This window comes from Carcharodon carcharias, chromosome 12 (assembly GCF_017639515.1).
Source record: "Carcharodon carcharias isolate sCarCar2 chromosome 12, sCarCar2.pri, whole genome shotgun sequence".
Classification (NCBI taxonomy): Eukaryota; Metazoa; Chordata; class Chondrichthyes; order Lamniformes; family Lamnidae; genus Carcharodon; species Carcharodon carcharias.
The window spans coordinates 77,486,212-77,505,917 of record NC_054478.1 but is presented as its reverse complement, the minus strand read 5'-3'; the positions used below and the strand labels follow the sequence as shown (position 1 = coordinate 77,505,917).

The 19,706-nt window shown below is 46.5% G+C and overlaps 1 protein-coding gene across 17 annotated transcripts in view; it reads left to right on the top strand.

Moving 5' to 3' along the window:
- The window catches only part of myo3b (myosin IIIB), a 661,003-nt gene that overhangs the window by 201,509 nt on the left and 439,788 nt on the right, over positions 1-19,706 (top strand). The window lies entirely within an intron of this gene.

Genomic DNA, 19,706 nt, shown 5'->3' with positions numbered 1-19,706 from the left:
AGCGTCTGATCTTCTTTATAATTCATTTTTGTGCACTGTGATTTGTTCAGATAGCCATATTTGAGCAAAACTCCAATTCCTTCAAGATACCAGTTGCCAGTTAGTCTGCACCTTGAGAGCTGTAGATATTTATACCACAGAAGAAGGCCAGTTGGTCCATAGTGTATTCACTGGCTTTTTACTAGATCAGCCCCAGATTAATCCCATTGTCCAGCTCTTTCTCTGTCTAGCCTTTTGTATTGCTTCAAATGTTTATCCATTTTTCTTTTAAAAGGTGCAACAGGATGCACCTCAACTACTCTGTGGCGAAGCATCCCATCCTTACCAGAAATTTTTGATGTCATCAATAGGATACACTGGTGTCTAATTAGACTGGCATGTTTCACAATCACATAAAAGTAACACCCACCTGGCGGCCTGCACTTCGCTTGTGACTTTAGGGTTTCTTTGCCTACCTTGCATTGCGCAGTGCTCACAGGACTTTGGACTCCGCGCCAGCCTTAGCAAGCAGCACCACATCACATTCAGGAGGTTTTCAGAGGCAAGGCTCTGCGTACCAGATCAGCGGTTGTTATATGTTACAAGGCAAGGGCTTAACTGGGTGGGATGAGTGGGGAGACCAGACCAGACAGAGGCAAGGGAAGGGGTAGAGAGAGCACACAGAGGCAAGGGAAGGAGCTGTAGGGCAAGGGAACGACAGGTGACGGGGGTGGGGAGAGAGACCAGACAGAGGCAAGGATGATTGCTTGACTCGGCTTGGGGTGGGGTGGAGGCTTGGTGGTGGGGAGATTGGGGAAGGTTGCACTCAGACAAATGACTTATGTGGGGGCGGTGCGGAGGGGAAGCGTCCTTTGGGAGAGGAGAGAGCCTCTTACAGAAGTACATAAGCGAGTTGGGGCCAGAATGGAAGGATCGCAGAGCGAGGAAGTGCTTCACTTTATGTTGCAAAGACTTTCCTTGTCCCAGTCCAGGGAGGTGGAGGGCATATCAGTTCAGCGTCAATTTTGCCCAGCACATTGTCTGCAAGTTTTGATCATAGCATCATGCGCATCGGCCCAGGAGAGGTCTCTGGCATAATCCTGGGCCACAGATGGCACATTCACAGTCGGGGTTGGTGGGGTTGGGGGGGTGGCGCAGCTGCTGCCTTTGGATGGAGAAAAGGTAGTGTAGGGGCACTCAAAGTTCTGACGGGGAAGAGGGTCTCTATATGTCACTGTGTAGTAGGCCTCAGGCTGTGGAGGTGTAAGGTCCACATGGGGCATAGGCATATACACCTCAAATGATTCAGGGGGTCATACAGGGATATCCACCACCATCACAATGGGATTAAGGATTACAGGGGGAGGGCAACGAGTTATTGGAAGGTGGGAAACCTGGGCATTATGTTCCTCCAGGATGGGAGGGGTTTCCACAGTCTTACAGGGAGGATCCAAATTGGCCTGGTAGTAAAACCTCAGTGCCACTATCTTGAAATCTGAAATAATGGTGCAAAAGAAAATAAAACTGAGAAATAACTCTTGTGGGATGGGCTCTGAGGGCCTTGAGGAGGAGTGCTGGACTGCACTGGGGGGCTGATTAAAGGGACACCCAACTGAACTATCTTTTACCAAATGCGGAGAGATGAGAAATGTTAGGAGCCTTTCAATGACAATGCAGGGAATTGGGAGAGTTAAGAAATAAAGCTTATTCATGCAAGACTACTCCTGAATCCTGCCATTAATTGATCCCCTTGTTCCAAGTCTGGAAATTCCGCAGAGCGATAATGAAATCAAGAGTAAGTGGGCAACTGGACAAGCTGCAAAGGTCTGTTAAAAGAAGGAGCTCAGAACCTTGGAGCTGGCAGATTCAATTATGGAAACCCTCAGCCCCCACATCCCCCCTCCAAAATAATGTCAGCCCCTCAATAAACATTTGCCCTCACCTGTATTCCAAAGACTGTAGTCTTATAAGCAGCACAGCTGTGAGCCTGGCCAGAGCAACCTCATTGCAGTCGGTCATGTGAAGAGACCGGAAGGGATGGGTGGTGGTTGGGGGTGGGGGGATGTTAGGGGAAGCATGGTGTGATCCTTGAAATGCATGTTATGCTGAATAGGTGCCTACAGTGTTACCAAGCCCTTGAACCCACAATCACTCACTAGTGAGTGATAGAAATAGAACCTTTGGAGGCCTGTGCTCACTCACATTGTCTTCTCATTAATCCTGCAGAGAGGAGGCTTTCAAGAAGAATGGGGGCTGCATTTAGTGCTGTGTGCATAATCGCATACAGGCAGGGGAGAAGGAAGAGAAGATTCCAACAACAGCACCAGGCTCGCCAGAGGGAGGAGCTTCACCCTTTCAGATGCCGAGGATGAGGCTCACAGAAACATTACGTGTAGGTGGCTCCCAAGGCTGAGGGTGTACAGAGCACGAATGTCTTTTTCGCAGATGAGCGAGAGATAGTGTTGCCGATGCGTCCACACATCCAGGAATCTGATGGCACACATCTGCCACATTCTGCAGTAGTTGACGCCACGGGAATTGGGAGGAGATCTATTGCCAGTGGCTCTGAAAGTCACTGCTGCTCTTAACTTGTACGTGAGTGGCTCTTTCCAGGGCTCCCCTGGAGAGCTCTGCAGCTTTTCTCAAGCTTCCACCCACAAGTGCATACAGGAGGTAACATACTCTCTTTTTGCCAAGGCTCACAATTACGTGTACTTTGCTAGAGATCAAGTAAGCCAGTACGCTAGACCACTGGGCTTTGGTGCTATTTCCAGATTCCTACAGGTACAGGGTGCCATCCACGGCACTTGTGGCTTTAAAAGCTGCCCAGCAGCAGGCACTGCAATACATCAACTCGCTCAATGTGCTGCTGGTCTGTGACCACAAGAAACAAATCATGCAGGTTTGCGCCAGATACCTGGGAAGCTGCCACGACTACTACGTCTTGAGTAGATCGCCGATCCCAGACATCATCGAGGGACCACAGAGGATCCAGGGTTGCCTCATCGGTGACAAAGGGTACCCGCAAAAGACATGGCTGATGACGCCCGTGTGGCGGCCACAAAATTCAGCTGAGAGAAAGTACAACGATGTTCAGACCGCTACCTGAACATTGGCATCTTGAACGTGAGATTCCGATATCTTGACACATCTGGCAGAGCATTCCAGTACACACCCCAGAGGGTCTCATGGATCATTGTGGTTTACTGTGCGCTGCACAACCTGGCACTGCAAAGGAGGGAGGACTTGCCAGGTGCTGAGATGGAGGAGCTGCATGTATCCTCTGATGAGGAAGACATAGAAAGGGATGAGGTAGAGGAAGACGAGGCTGCAGGGTAAGAGGCCATAGCATGGGCCAGATGAGGCAGACATTGCAAGTGAGGCCCTCAGAGCCACCAGATTCCATGAGGAGGATGACGAGTAGTACTGAGTTTCCTCTTGGACAAGTGCCTTCCATCATGGGCCAACATGATCCACCAGCATAGCTATGTCTCTCATTTCAACCATGCACATCAATCTGAGAATGAATAGTTACACATTAAGTTCACCATTATTCTGATCCTTTGAAGGATGAGGAAGCTTTGAATGCATGTGTCCTTACTGAGATGAAGTGCTAACTGGAGGAGGGAGTTCGGTATCAGATGTTAGAAGGTGCTGCCTCTTAAAGCGTTTCCCCAGGATCCCGGTCACTATGGTAGTGGTACATGTTCCACAATACTTGGTGAGCTTGTAGCAATATGCCTTCAGCCTGACAAAGCTCCTCAAGGCGATCCATTTCCAGCAACAGCAGATGCATCCTGTGTAATCTTGATGGTGATACTGATAGGTGACACTTATGCCAAGGTAGCCAAGGATGTTCTGCAGATGTTAATCCATTTTGAGATCACCCAGTCCTCTGTGTCACCTTCATCTCAGCCACATTGATATCTGGCACTCTCAGTTAGGAATGCGGGCCTACATTTAGTCAGACCTTTCATTGGAGGTGGAGCACCTTAGGGTGATCATGTTCACACACTTGCCTGCCACACAACAAAATGCCTCTTCTTTAACACAAACAGTCTCCCCAATGGCCATCCTTGGCCCTTACAAACTCGAAAATGCTAGCATACCATGGGAGCCCTCAAGGTAACACTTCGTCGGCGATAAAGAGCACACATCAGCTTCATTGCCTCTTTGCTCCAGGCCCATTGCTGCCCTCAACATTATCTTCCCATCAAGCTAACATAAGTGTATCAAGAGTATGCTCAAAAGCTCCATTGACTGCAACATGTTACCCTTTGGATTTACCATTGTTGACCTTGGCGGGCGTTTAGTTGAGGGAACACTTAAGCAGAATGTATGGCTCAGCGCTGCATCCCTACATTATGACAAGAGCCTTGTGGTGCAATACTGATAACTACAATGTTGGAAACAAATGCTCAATGTTGTAGCTTTGGGCGCTGGACAATAATGTGGCTACGATGGGCAGATCTCTGGCACATTGAGGTGGGAAGGTGTTCACACATATTGGTGAGCTTAGCAGATGTACAGTTGGAGGTTTGGCAACACGTAAGGCAGAAAGGTGCTCTGAATGTGAGCTTATAAATTGAAAGCCCTGTCGGATGACAGAGTACATGGAGTTCCTGGAACTATTTCCCTTCTCCAGACATTTCAACATCCATCCTTCTACACTACACCTCCACCTTTCAAGAATGTAGATGAGTTGAGTGAACACCTCAGCCTCAACCTTACATAGCCAAGGATGATGATGACATGACTCAGTAAACATGTGAATGAGGTGCTTTCCACAAGAATGCTTTACATTGAGGGTGAAGCATCATTGATGTCAGCAGTGAGCTGAGAATGGACAAATATTGTGGTGAGATGGATGCACACAACATCTAATAGAGGCATGTGATAGTGACATCTGGGATAAGTGGAGGGAGGGATCATGGTGTCACACCTGGTTGACTACAACACAGCTCAGCTTAAAGAGGAGGCATTCAAAAGAGTTGATGTGAAATGGGTGCCATTATGTTTACAGTGGTGAAAAGTAAATACATGTGGTGAACACCCAAGCCACCTAATACTTATTTCTTTTCCAGACCCTACTGCTATATCTTATTGCATCCCCAACATCCACAGTGGAGGTGTAGGCAGCCTGCTGATTGCTGCGCCCCGTTGTCTGTGATGACTTTGGCAGGTGCCCTCTGGAGGGCTGAGACCTGGAGGGCCCTGGCCTGCTTTGGATCTCCTGCTGTAGGACAGGTGCACCCTCCTTGGCCTGTGGAGCTGGAGGTAATGGTCACAGGAAGAGGGGATTGGGATTGGCTGGGCATTCCCGGGGTCACCTGGGTGGATGGCCCCGGGGTGTCCAGCTGCTGGTCCGTGCGGGTGCCCAAGTGCCCCTGGCTGGATCTTTGAAGAGAAGGGGCAGCTGCAGTGAGATCGCGGTGTCCTGGCCTCCTCTCATGCAGCCGTTGCTGGATGACACCAATGTCTACGGTGATGGAGTGCAACTCCTACAGCAGCGCAGGTGCTGTGTCAAGGTGTTCATGGCAGACAGATTCCTCCATCATATGTTGCAACCTGTGGAATGCAGCTGACAACCATTTCTGATATTCCTCTGACAGTCGCTGCAGCTCCACCAGTTGAGTTAGGACCGAGTCCGGTGGCTTGTCTTCTGACCCAGATTCAGCAGAATCCCGGCCACCAGCAGTCCTCCGAGTGCCGTCGCCCTTGGATGTCCTTGCTCCATCTGCTGTGGACTAGATTGTGTGCTGTGCTCACCAACTTGTGACCCCGAACCTGCTCTAGATCTAGGTCCCACTGAGGTATGTGTCTCTGTACTGGAGGGTGTGAGTGAGTGTCATGGCATGTCTTCCCCTGATTTTGTTCAGCATCCTCATTCGAGGTGTCCTCAGGGCTAGATATGAGGGGCTAGCTTGTGGTATCTCTGAGGTGCTTTCCAGAGGTGCCTATGAGAGTAGAGAAAATCAGTGCATGGCAGGCGACTTGAAAACAGGACAGTGGAAATCACAGATTTGTTGCCTGAGGGATCAACTGATGAGAGATCCTCGCTTGAGAGTGTACCACCAATCTCACCATCGGCACATGAATGGTCCTGGTATCCCTGGCCAGCTCAATAACTGGCTTCTCAAAGGGAGTGAGGGACTTTATTTCAGCCATGCCAAAGCCAGTCTCGGACCTCCCCGTCCTATTATGGGTACGCTTGCCCTGCATAAAGACAGATAGAGAGCGTGTGAGCAGGATAAATGTCAAGGCAGAGGATAAGGATATTTGCCTTCTATGGTTAGTGGGTGGAGCCATCCATGGGATGAGGACACAAGCTACACAGGGTATGAGCCTAGATGGAGATGTGAAGGTGTGTGCGAGAGTGAGTGGCGATGTCCCTTGAACTGATAGTGTGTGAGATCCTTGTGGAGTGGCACCCTGCAAATGTCTGATGGGCTTGAGGGTGTGAGTTGAGTGATGAGCTGGTTGACTTACCTTGGCGGAACGGATGATATCCTTCATGCTTTTTCTGCACTGGATGGCTGACATTTTCTGTGCGACGTTGGCACTCACCGCGTCCCAATCCACAATTGAGAGGTTTGTGGACCTCTGCTGGCCATCACGAGGGTAGAGGACCTCCATGGAATCCAGAAGGCAGCCCAACGAGGCGTCACAGAATTTGGGGGAGCATGTTTCTTCCCTTTGGGGTCCATCTCAATTCTGGAGCAGTCCGGGGCTGCAGGCATTGAGAAACTGCGCACTGGTGTGGTTTAAATATGGTGCCCAGAGAGATGATCTGCTGAGGTCACAGCAGGGCAGACGAATCAGAGGCTGCCCATCCACAATACATATTTAATGAGGTGGAAAGCGGACAATAAGGCGTGGAAACATGCCATTGCAGCCAACAGGATAAACGTCGCCTGCCACTGCATTTAGTATGCGAAGGAGAAAATCCCGCACTTAAGTCAAATTTTGTCGTTATTGCTAGAATTTAGAATTTTTCCTCGCGAACAAGCTCTGATTACTTTTGATGCTTCTGAACATTTTGAAGGTTATTAATTGATTGCAAATAATGTTGATTGAGTGCATTAATGTCAGTCGATCACTGCCTGGAATTTCAAATGATAGCTAAATGATCACTTTTCAGTGCAAATGAATGCTGTTGAATGCAAATAATGTCAGAGTTTTCTGGTAGGGATATGTTCTAACAACCTTGTCATATGGTTAGTGATAATTTTAAATTTATGACGTAACTAACATCCCCCTCTTGAGTCAGCAGCATTTTCTGTTTGTTTTATTTTTCACCGGTAGATTGGTACACATAGGGTGCTATAAATCTTTGTACCACTTAACTAAGTACCATCTGCAGTAAAACTGGGACATTCATTATAATTAAACCATGGTATTAAAACTTGCTTTAAATCAGGCAGTGAGTTCAGCACAAGGGAACACATAGGGCAGGATCTTCTGGTCAGTGAGTGAGGGGCGGGGCCTGCTCGCCGATGCATACAGTGATACGGAATGACGTTGGGTGGAACTCCTGACGTCACCCCGCATCATTTCCATTTTCAGGTCAGCGGGGGCACAGTCGAGTCAGCTATGCGCTTGCCGACTGGTCAACGGCCTATTGAGGCCAGTGAAAAACTAATTAAAGTCATCAATGGACCTGATGGTCCAACCTTAAGGTTGGCGGGCAGGCTGGGAACCCTGGCAAGCTTCGAAAAAAGCATGAAACCTCATCCACGGGTGGGACAGTGTCACATGAGGGGACATGTCAAGGAAATTTTTTTATCATTTGTATTACAAATTTTAAACCTGAGCTGATCTCCCTGAGGCAGCACTTAGCCTCAGGGAGATCAGTGCACTCTTTTGTGTGCCTGCGTGAAAGAACGCACTCCCGGCTGATGGAATCTGCTCCACTTGCACAGGGGGCGCGTAGCGCTTCTGAGCGGACGTCACGCTGGGTGGGCCTTAATTGGCCCGCCTATGTAAAATAACGGCTTGCCCCCAATCGGGGGTGCCGATTGGAGGCGCGTGCGCCCGCCCACGTCTGCTCCCACACTTTCCTCCCGACCAGGGGAAAATTTTTCCCGTAGTTTCAGAGCGTACAGTAAGTTCTGACAATGAAATTCTATTGTTTAAAAAGAAAAGACAATGGGATAGTCTTTCAAGAAAAACAGAACAATTGGCCTGAAATTGGCAAACAATCGAATTTCAAATGCAAAGAATTATACTTTACTTCCTGTAACTGTTTTTTTTGTTTGTCTCACATTTTTAAAGTTTATTTCCATCTGTCTATCTCTCTCTGTTTGCTTTTTACACACTTTTTTTATCACCTCTGTATTTCTGGTCTTATTTCCACTTGACTTACTCACTCTCTACCTTTATGTAAGTATCTCCTTTCTATGTCCTATTTTCTCAGTAGCTCTCTCAGATGACATTTGTTCTCATTAAATCTGTGTCAACTGATTACTGACATTTCTCTCAATGAAAATATTTTTTTCCCTCTTTACTCTATCATAGCCCCTCATTATTTTGAAATCTACCATTAAATCTCTTCTCCTCCTTTACTGCTGTAAGGAAAAAAAATATTCCAACTTCTCTAGCCTTTTCACTTAACAGTGGTATAATTCCAGTAAATATATAACTTCATTTCTTTTTACCATCTGTTTGCGTTTTCTCATTTTCCTCTCACCGAACACAGCAGCACAATTAGACTTGAGTTTAAATCTCTAAAAGCTGCAGAAGGCAACTCTTATCTCATGACTCTGGTGTCAGTGTCTGCAATTATTAAGATGCAGGTCTTGATCCTCATCAGCATCTTTGATAGTAATCCTATGGTACTTGAGACACACTTGCATTTCCTGGTGAAGATTATCTCCATTTTCATTCAGGTCAAGAAATTGTGATCCCTTCTTTCTAACCTTCCCCTAACAATTTGAAGTGGGACTGATGGTTCCACAGGTAGATTTGGACTATACCAATTCCTTTTTACAATCACATCAATGAATTATTTCTATAAAAAATTAATAATCTTTCTATTGGGTTCTCAATGTACTATTGCAGAAATTATACATATTGGTATATTTTCAGATGTGCATACATTTATGAAACTACCTTACCTATAGATGTATAATAACAACATCAACTTGTATTTATATGTTTATCAGAGTAAAATGTTCAAAGGTGTCTCCATCCCTCTCTCTGGCAACTGGATGAGGCAGAAGATGACTGTTCACAACCTTGTTGCCGTAATTGTCTGCAAGCTGAGTAATATGACACTGAGCCACGTAAAGGCAGATGAGTGAAAGCTTGGCCAAAGAGGTAGATTTTAAGGAGTGTCCTAAAGGAAGAAAGTTAGTAAAGTGGAGAAGATTAGTGAGGAATTCCAGACCTTAGGGCCCAGGCAGCTGAAGACATGGCTATCAATGGTGGAGCAATTAAAATCAGGGTTTCTCAAGAGACCAGAATTAGCGTAAGCATCTTGGAGCGTTGTGGGGTTAGAGGAGATTACAGGGATAGGAAGGGGGTGAGACCATGAAGGGATTTGAAATCAAGGATAAGACTTTTAAAAATTGAGGTATCGCTTAATTGGGTCCAGTATCGGCCAGTAAGCACAGGGGTGATGGGTGAAAGAGGCTTGGTGTGGGTTAGAATACAGGCAGCAGATTTTTGGAGCTGAGGTGCGTAGAATCGGACGACATTACGGAGGTGGAATTATTTAAATCTTTGTGATAGCGCAGGTATGTGGTCGGAAGCTCATCGCGGGATCAAATATGTCAACAAGGTTGCCAACAGTTTGGTTCAGCCTCATACAGTTGCCAAAGAGAAGGATGGAATTGGTGATTATGGAGCAGAGTTTGTGGAGGAGTCTGAAGACAATGGCTTGGTGTTCTCAACATTTAGTTAGAGGAAATTTCTGCCCATCAAATACTGGAAGCTGGATAAGCAATCTGATGATTTTGAGAAGCGGAGGGGTTGAGAGAGGTGGCCGTGAGGTAGAGTTGGGTGTTGTCAGCATACATGTGGAACTGTTATTGCCTTTTCAGGTGGACTCAGCAGGTCAGTAAGTTTTTGGATAGAGAGAAGTTTTCTTGTTCCTCACTAGTTCTATGGTTACGCCATTTGCTTGGATTCTTTTTAAGCAGACCAGCAACTGATGGCTGGACACCTTCCTCTTTGCTCCCCTTTGGCTGCGAACCCTCACAGATGGGTGTCTCGGAGTTCTTCCTTGGGGTTATGCACCAAAGTGGCTGTTCTCAGCCTGAATAAAAACAAAAAAACTGCGGATGCTGGAAATCCAAAACAAAACAGAATTACCTGGAAAAACTCAGCAGGTCTGGCAGCATCGGCGGAGAAGAAAAGAGTTGACGTTTCGAGTCCTCATGAGCCTTCAACAGAACTAGGTGAATCCAAAGGAGGGGTGAAATATAAGCTGGTTTAAGGTGTGTGAGGAGGGGGGATGGGTTTGGGTGTGGGGAGAGAAGTGGAGGGGAGTGGTGTGGTTGTAGGGACAAACAAGCAGTGATAGAAGCAGATCATCAAAAGATGTCACAGACAACAGAACAAAAGAACACATAGGTGTTGAAGTTGGTGATATTATCTAAACGAATATGCTAATTAAGAATGGATGGTAGGGCACTCAAGGTGTAGCTCTAGTGGGGGTGGGGGGAGCATAAAAGATTTAAAAATATTTTAAAATAATGGAAATAGGTGGGAAAAGAAAAATCTATATAATTTATTGGAAAAAACAAAAGGAAGGGGGAAGAAACAGAAAGTGGGTGGGGATGGAGGAGGGAGGTCAAGACCTAATTGAATTCAATATTCAGTCCGGAAGGGTGTAAAGTGCCTAGTTGGAAGATGAGGTGTTTCTTCCAGTTTGCGTTGGGCTTCACTGGAACAATGCAGCAAGCCAAGGACAGACATGTGGGCAAGAGAGCAGGGTGGAATGTTAAAATGGCAAGCGACAGGGAGGTTTGGGTCATTCTTGCGGACAGACCGCAGGTGTTCTGCAAAGCGGTCGCCCAGTTTACGTTTGGTCTCTCCAATGTAGAGGAGACCACATTGGGAGCAACGAATGCAGTAGACTAAGTTGGGGGAAATGCAAGTGAAATGCTGCTTCACTTGAAAGGAGAGTTTGGGCCCTTGGACAGTGAGGAGAGAGGAAGTGAAGGGGCAGGTGTTGTATCTTTTGCGTGGGCATGGGGTGGTGCCATAGGAGGGGGTTGAGGAGTAGGGCGTGATGGAGGAGTGGACCAGGGTGTCCCGGAGGGAATGATCCCTACGGAATGCTGACAAGGTGGGGTGAAGGGAAGATGTGTTTGGTGGTGGCATCACGCTGGAGTTGGCGGAAATGGCGGAGGGTGATCCTTTGAATGCAGAGGCTGGTGGGGTGATAAGTGAGGACAAGGGGGACCCTATCATTTTTCTGGGAGGGAGGAGAAGGCGTGAGGGCGGATGGGTGGGAGATGGGCCAGACACGGTTGATCAACGACCGTGGGTGGAAAACCTCGGTTAAGGAAGAAGGAGGACATGTCGGAGGAACTGTTTTTGAAGGTAGCATCATCGGAACAGATGCTACGGAGGCGAAGGAACTGAGAGAATGGGATGGAGTCCTTACAGGAAGCGGGGTGTGAGGAGCTGTAGTCGAGGTAGCTGTGGGAGTCGGTAGGTTTGTAATGGATATTGGTGGACAGTCTATCACCAGAGATTGAGACAGAGAGGTCAAGGAAGGGAAGGGAAGTGTCAGAGATGGACCACATGAAAATGATGGAGGGGTGGAGATTGGAAGCAAAATTAATAAATTTTTCCAAATCCCGACGAGAGCATGAAGCAGCACCGAAGTAATCATCGATGTACCGGAGAAAGAGTTGTGGAAGGGGGCCGGAGTAGGACTGGAACAAGGAATGTTCCACATACCCCATAAAGAGACAGGCATAGCTGGGGCCCATGCAGGTACCCATAGCCACACCTTTTATTTGGAGGAAGTGAGAGGAGTTGAAAGAGAAATTATTCAGCGTGAGAACAATTGCGTTCCTTTCTCATCCGACGCCTCAACAAGAAACTTTTTCTCTTTCTCTCAAGTGCTAAGGAACGCAAGCTCCAACAACTCATCGACACCAACACCCATCTAGGACCCTCCACCCCTGCCTGTCCCTCCGTCCCCACCCCATCTTCCAATTCCAGCCCCAGACTTAGTTTCGTACCTTTACGCCCTCACCTCAATGAATTTCAGGCTCGGCACGATGCTGAACTCTTCTTCCGCCGTTTTTGTCTCCGGGCTCACTTCTTTGGGCAGGAGTACTCTCCCTGTTCAACGGATCCTTTCACCCACCTCTAATATTCTCCTCCACCTGGAACCCTCCCTCTGGATTCTTACCTTCTCTTGATCTTTTCACTGAGAATTGAGACATTACTCGTCTCAATTTCTCTGCTCCTCTCACCCATTCTAATCTCTCTCTCTCTGAACTTACTGCACTCCATTCTCTCAGGTCCAACCCTGACATTGTCATCAAACCCGCTGACAAGGGTGGTGCTGTTGTTGTCTGGCGCACTGACCTCTACCTTACGGAGGCTGAGCGTCAACTCGCAGACACTTCCTCCGACCTCTCCCTGGACCATGACCCCACCACTGAACATCAAGCCATTGTTTCCAGGACTGTCAGTGACCTCATCTCCTCTGGTGATCTTCCTCCCACAGCTTCCAACCTGATAGTCGCCCAATATCGGACGGCCCGCTTCTACCTCCTACCCAAAATCCACAAACAAAACTGTCCCAGTAGACCGATCGTGTCAGCTTGCTCCTGCCCCACAGAACTCATTTCTCGTTATCTTGGACTCCCTTCTCTCTCCCCTTGTCCAGTCCCTTCCCACCTACATCTGTGAATCCTCTGACACCTTACGTCACATCGACAATTTCCAGTTCCCTGGCCCCAACTGCTTCCTCTTCACCATGGACGTCCAATCCCTCTACACCTCCATCCCCCACCAGGATGGTCTGAGGGCCCTTAGCTTCTTCCTCGAACAGAGGCCCGAACAATTCCCATCCACCATTACTCTGCTCTGTCTGGCTGAACTTGTTCTCACATTGAACAATTTCTCCTTCAACTCCTCTCACTTCCTCCAAATAAAAGGTGTGGCTATGGGTACCTGCATGGGCCCCAGCTATGCCTGTCTCTTTATGGTGTATGTGGAACATTCCTTGTTCCAGTCCTACTCCGGCCCCCTTCCACAACTCTTTCTCCGGTACATCGATGATTACTTCGGTGCTGCTTCATGCTCTCGTCGGGATTTGGAAAAATTTATTAATTTTGCTTCCAATCTCCACCCCTCCATCATTTTGATGTGGTCCATCTCTGACACTTCCCTTCCCTTCCTTGACCTCTCTGTCTCAATCTCTGGTGATAGACTGTCCACCAATATCCATTACAAACCTACCGACTCACACCGCTACCTCGACTACAGCTCCTCACACCCCGCTTCCTGTAAGGACTCCATCCCATTCTCTCAGTTCCTTCACCTCTGTTGCATCTGTTCCGATGATGCTACCTTCAAAAACAGTTCCTCTGACATGTCCTCCTTCTTCCTTAACTGAGGTTTTCCACCCACGGTCGTTGACAGGGCCCTCAAATGTGTCTGGCCCATCTCCCGCACATCCACTCTCACGCCTTCTACTCCCTCCCAGAAACATGATAGGGTCTCCCTTGTCCTCACTTATCACCCCACCAGCCTCTGCATTCAAAGGATCATCCTCCGCCATTTCCGCCAACTCCAGCGTGATGCCACCACCAAACACATCTTCCCTTCCCCCCACCTGTCAGCATTCCGTAGGGATCATTCCCTCCGGGACACCCTGGTCCACTCCTCCATCACCCCCTACTCCTCAACCCCCTCCTATGGCACCACCCCATGCCCACGCAAAAGATGTAACACCTGCCCCTTCACTTCCTCTCTCCTCACCGTCCAAGGGCCCAAACACTCCTTTCAAGTGAAGCAGCATTTCACTTGCATTTCCCCCAACTTAGTCTACTGCATTCGTTGCTCCCAATGTGGTCTCCTCTACATTGGTGAGACCAAACGTAAACTGGGTGACCGCTTTGCAGAACACCTGCGGTCTGTCCGCAAGAATGACCCAAACCTCCCTGTCGCTTGCCATTTTAACATTCCACCCTGCTCTCTTGCCCACATGTCTGTCCTTGGCTTGCTGCATTGTTCCAGTGAAGCCTAACGCAAACTGGAGGAACAACACCTCATCTTCCAACTAGGCACTTTACACCCTTCCGGACTGAATATTGAATTCAACAACTTTAGGTCTTGACCTCCCTCCTCCATCCCCACCCACTTTCTGTTTCTTCCCCCTTCCTTTTGTTTTTTCCAATAAATTATATAGATTTTTCTTTTCCCACCTATTTCCATTATTTTAAAATATTTTTAAATCTTTTATGCTCCCCCCACCCCCACTAGAGCTATACCTTGAGTGCCCTACCATCCATTCTTAATTAGCACATTCGTTTAGATAATATCACCAACTTCAACACCTGTGTGATCTTTTGTTCTGTTGTCTGTGACATCTTTTGATGATCTGCTTCTATCACTGCTTGTTTGTCCCTACAACCACACCACTCCCCTCCACTTCTCTCCCCCCACCCAAACCCACCCACCCTCCTCACACACCTTAAACCATCTTATATTTCACCCCTTCCTTGGATTCACCTAGTTCTGTTGAAGGCTCATGAGGACTCGAAAAGTCAACTCTTTTTTTCTCCACCGATGCTGCCAGACCTGCTGAGTTTTTCCAGGTAATTCTGTTTTGTTTTGTTCTCAGCCTGACTTTATACAGTTCCACAATATGGCTGCTATCCCAAACTGCCGAACTGTGCTTCCATAACCCAATAACCGTTAGCCCAGATCTGGGGTGTAGTCCCATCCATTGTCTTTTAGCTGAGGTAATTAACGAGGAGACAGTGACAGAGTAGTAGTGTCACTGGACTAGCAATCCAGAGGTCCAGGCAAATTCTCTGGGGGCACAGGATCAAGGGGGCATAGCCGCTGGAATTTCAATAAATAAAATCTGGAATTATACGCTAATCTCAGTGAAGGTCATTGATGAAGCAGCTGAAGATGGTTGGATCTAGGACACTATCCTGAGGAATACTTGCAACAATGTCCTGGGACTGAGATAACTGGCCTGCAACAACTACAGCCATCTTCATTTATACTAGGTATGACTCCAACCAGTGCAGAATTTCTCTTTTGATTCCCATTGATTTCAATTCTGCTGCCAAATGCTGCCTTGATCTCACCTCAGCTTCAGAATTCAACTCCTTTGTCAATGTTTGGACCCAAGTTGTAATGAGCTGTGGAGCCCTAGCAGAGCCCAAATTGAGCATTGGTGAGCAGGTTATTGCTGAGTAAGTGTTGCTTGTTAAGACTGTTGACGACACCTTCCATCACTTTGCTGACAATTGAGTGTAGATTCATGGGGATAGTTGGTCGGATTGGATTTTTCCTGCTTTTTGCGGACACGGCATACCCAGGTAATTTTCCACATTGTTGGGCGGTTGCCAGTGTTGTAGCTTGGCTATGGGTGTGGTTAGTTCTGGAGCACAAGTCTTCATTAATATAGCTGGGATGTTGTCAAGACCCATATTCTTTCCTGTATCCAGTGCATTCAGCCATTTCTTGACATCACATCGAGTGAATCAAATTGGCTGAATACTGACATCAGGTGACTGGGCGCCACTAGAGGAGGCCAAGATGGATCATCCACTCGGCACTTCTCATTGAAGGCGTGTGCAAATATTTCAGCCTTGTCTTTTGCACTGACTTGTTGGGCTCTATCAGCATTGGGGATGGGCATGTTTGTGGGGCCTTCTCCTCCAGTTAGTTGTTTAATTATCCACCACCATTCATGATTGGATGTGGCAGGACTGCAGAGCTTTCACCTGATCCGTCGGTTGTGGAATCACTCTGCTGTGTCTATTGTGTGCTGCTATAGCTAACTGAACACAGCAGGGACAGTGGTAGGGGTATTAAAATTAGCCTAGCAGCATTGGATTAGAGAGAGAAAAACCATGCAGATTTCTCATTCATTTCTTATCACTGTCTCGCAACCTCTGCTGAATTTTTCCATGAGTGGATGCCAGGTGTGTTTTGGTTGTTATGCTGCGTGCAATTGAATATCCTGCTGATACTGTGTGAAAGCTGTCATGAATAATAGGCAACTTGATGAGCCATATCCTTGCAGCTATACCCAGCAAGAAATCAATGCCTTGAGAAGAAATGAGGAATATTAGTGAGGAAAGAAATGAGCATTTGCTAACAAAAATTTTTTTTAAATGTCGTGTTTTTGGAATTACTGGTATGATTCACAGAGGTAGAAAGAAAGCAAAAGTTGTATGAATTGAAATAATCAAGGGCATACATGTCTGATATTTGCTGACATCATTTAATATTTTAAGATGTTTTATAAGCTATTTAATTGAAAAGTCCTTCTTTTGTGGTTGAAAAATTGACAGTCTGAATTATGTGGTCAAAATACTGTGCAAACATAGATTTTGCCTTTTCAACATGTAATTGCATTAGGCCAACCTTGTGAAGATAGCTTTATGTGTCCTGTCTGCCCAGGAGCAGGGCTACACAGTTGATGTTGCTAGCCAAGTATAAAGAAAGTTCCTTGGTGCTGGAAATTGATTTAGTTTAATGAGCATTTCCTAAACAGAGGCAGCAGTTTGCAGGCAATACGAAAACAAACTGGCCCAAATCTTCCGATCAGGGTCAGGAGTGCAGGATTGGGACATTTCCTGACGGCAGGGTTCTCTGGGAGTCAGTTTGGGTGATCCTGGCATGAGTGTAGAAGATGCTGGGTGCGGAAGCGGGCTGGGCGGAAGGCCTGTCTCAGTACACCAGCATTGTGTTGAAGTTCTCTTTTTAAAAAACAGTAAACATAAAATAGACCTTCAGCCCTCAACCCTCACTGCCCCTACCCCACGTGCTCCCCGTACCCTATCCACCCTACCTCATAACACCCACTCAGCTCCTATGGCCCTCATACCCTCCATGCCACTCTGCCCACCTCCCATAACTTCTCATATCCTCAATGTTAACCTATGCCCTTCTACTCACTCTATGGACCCTCATGCCTTCCATGCCAACCTATGCCCCACACACCCATGGCCCTTGCTAACTTAGTGGCAACTCATGCCAACCCATGCCCCCCACCCATCACCATATGCCCTTACACCTACCATGCCAACTCACCCAGTATCCACCATAGACAGACTTCAGGACCCATGCTGAGATTAAATAAAACAAAGTTCCAAGTGTCTATTGCAGATTTTGAGCAGAGTTTTTATCTTGTCGGGCAGGCACATGCCCGACCTGAACATGTATAAAAGGACGTGCTGTGACATCGGGCAAGCATCCTAATGTCATCGCGTACTCACGCGATATTTCGGTCAGTGGACACGTGTGGGACTCGGCAGCCGCCAGCTGACAATTAAGCAGCCTATTTAGGCCCTTAATTAATTGACTAGAATTTTTCACTGCCCATCCAACTGTTTGGTTGGTGGGCGGGCGAAAAGGCCAAGCAGCCTTTGCATTTTTAGCGAAACCTCATCCATGGATGAGGTTTTGACCAGTAATTTTAAAAAAATCTTTTGACACTCGTATTTAATATGCCCCTGCTCATGTGACAGAGTATCTTTATTTTTTATTTTAAAAATCTTCAGCTCCCTGAAGCTCTGCCTCAGGGAGCTTTTACTGTGTGCATCCGTGCGCATGCGTGAACTTCCATGCTCATGCTTTCCCGCCCCCGCCCTGACAGTGCTGAGCGCTGCAGCGTGGGATTCATGCTGGCTGGCCATTAATTAGCCATCCAGTGTGAAATCGTGGTTGGGGTCCCGATTGCAAGTGGCAGTCAGCTTCCTGACCGCTCCCAGGCCCGCCTGTGAGCACGCCCGATGACCAGAAAGTCCTGGTCTTTGTTTTAAAAAAAAACACTCATTCATAAAAAGCTGTTTACTACATTTAAATTATTTCAACCACATTATCCTTTATAATAACAAACATTTCATTCAATTGCATAATCCCTGATAAAAACAAGCTTTGGAATTCATAGTCCCACTTCAAACAGTCCATAACCACTTGGAGCTATAAATAGAACTGGCAGGCATCCGACATGATTGGACAGCTGTCATGCAGCACTTATCCAATCAGTCATGCAGCACCTATCCAATAATGGAAACCCTAAGGTTTATGTCAACAGCAGAGTGAAATAGTAAGAAATCATTTTTTTTCAACACTCCAGACAGTATTTTCCAAGAGTTTAAGGACAGGAGTTTTAAATGCCTTGAAGGTTTGACAACTCTTGACAGTTCATCTTGACAATTTTGATAGTGGCTTTTGTCAGTTCCAATGAGCTTCATAGTTCCAACGTGTTTATGCACTTTTTAAGCACATTCATGCCTAATTTTAGCAATCCCAAAGGGCACTTGGCCTCTCCTAAAGGTGCCCTGGGACTGTTTCCAAAAAGTACATCTCCAAAAGGGTACCCTGGCTATTGAAATGAATCCATAAAGTTCAGGCTTGCTCCTACCAGGTCTAGCCTTCATATATCGGGTTTCAGAAACCTCTTCCACCAAACTGCTCGTGACTGGTGACAGCTGCTAATTTCTATGGACACTGCCTCTGCAAAATGCGCAGGCCCATTCCCATCCCCATGAAAATGGCAAGTGCTATGTTCAGGGCCGAGACCTCTTCTGCTATTTTTGCAACGATGGCGAGGCACTCTGTCATTGTGAAAATCCAGGCCTATGAATTTGGAACCGTGGAGGGAAGATCTGTAGGGCAAATAAGTGATAGTTTGGGAAACAATGGCTTGATGTTTACTGATGGAGTGATGGGTTGCAATTGTGTTGTAGAGATTTTAATTACATTTTTAGATAAACATGATTATGCATGGTAGTTGCTGTAGACAATATGCAGATAACACGTGGAAAGGAAGGCAAAGGAGCTGACAGATTTTGGAGTAACAGATCTTTTGAAATGCTTTTGGACATTTTTCATGAATCTCTTGGGAGCTGAGAAGTATATATATGTATTGTATGTATGGGTTACAGAAATGTAAATGAACTACAGAAACTAACATATGCTGCTTGTCATATCTGGAGAGTATGCGGATCTCAAAAGTAGCACAAGAGAATGAAAATAGGCTGCACGTGTTATTCAAAGATGGAACATTTTACAATTATCACCAGATACTTAACAACTAAAGATGTACTAATTGACCCATTAAAGTTTCTTGTTACAGATATATTTTTATATATTGTATTTTCAGTAGTTACCAAATGTTTGTGCTACATAGTTCTATTTAATTGTAAATTAATATTTTAGATTTCACAAATTACACTATCTGTAATAATCTGTTACAAATATAGTCATTTGCTTCCTGATAAAATTATTTCTGCCATTTAATCACCTGTTCTTCTTTACATTTTAGCACACTCCACATTATTTCTTCTTATGGGTGTGTATGTTTCCCATCCCTTCCCTTTCTCTATTCCTTTTCAAATGCTATTCACCTGAAATAACCAGTTTAGGCAAAACACTGCGTCTAGAGTATTCATGTTGCAGGGCCTATTACAGGATAAGAACACCCTCAAGAGTGAAGAGAACAAGGTCCATTCCTGGGCACAGTCAAGAGAAAGATAGTTCTATAAGAATCCAAAATTCTA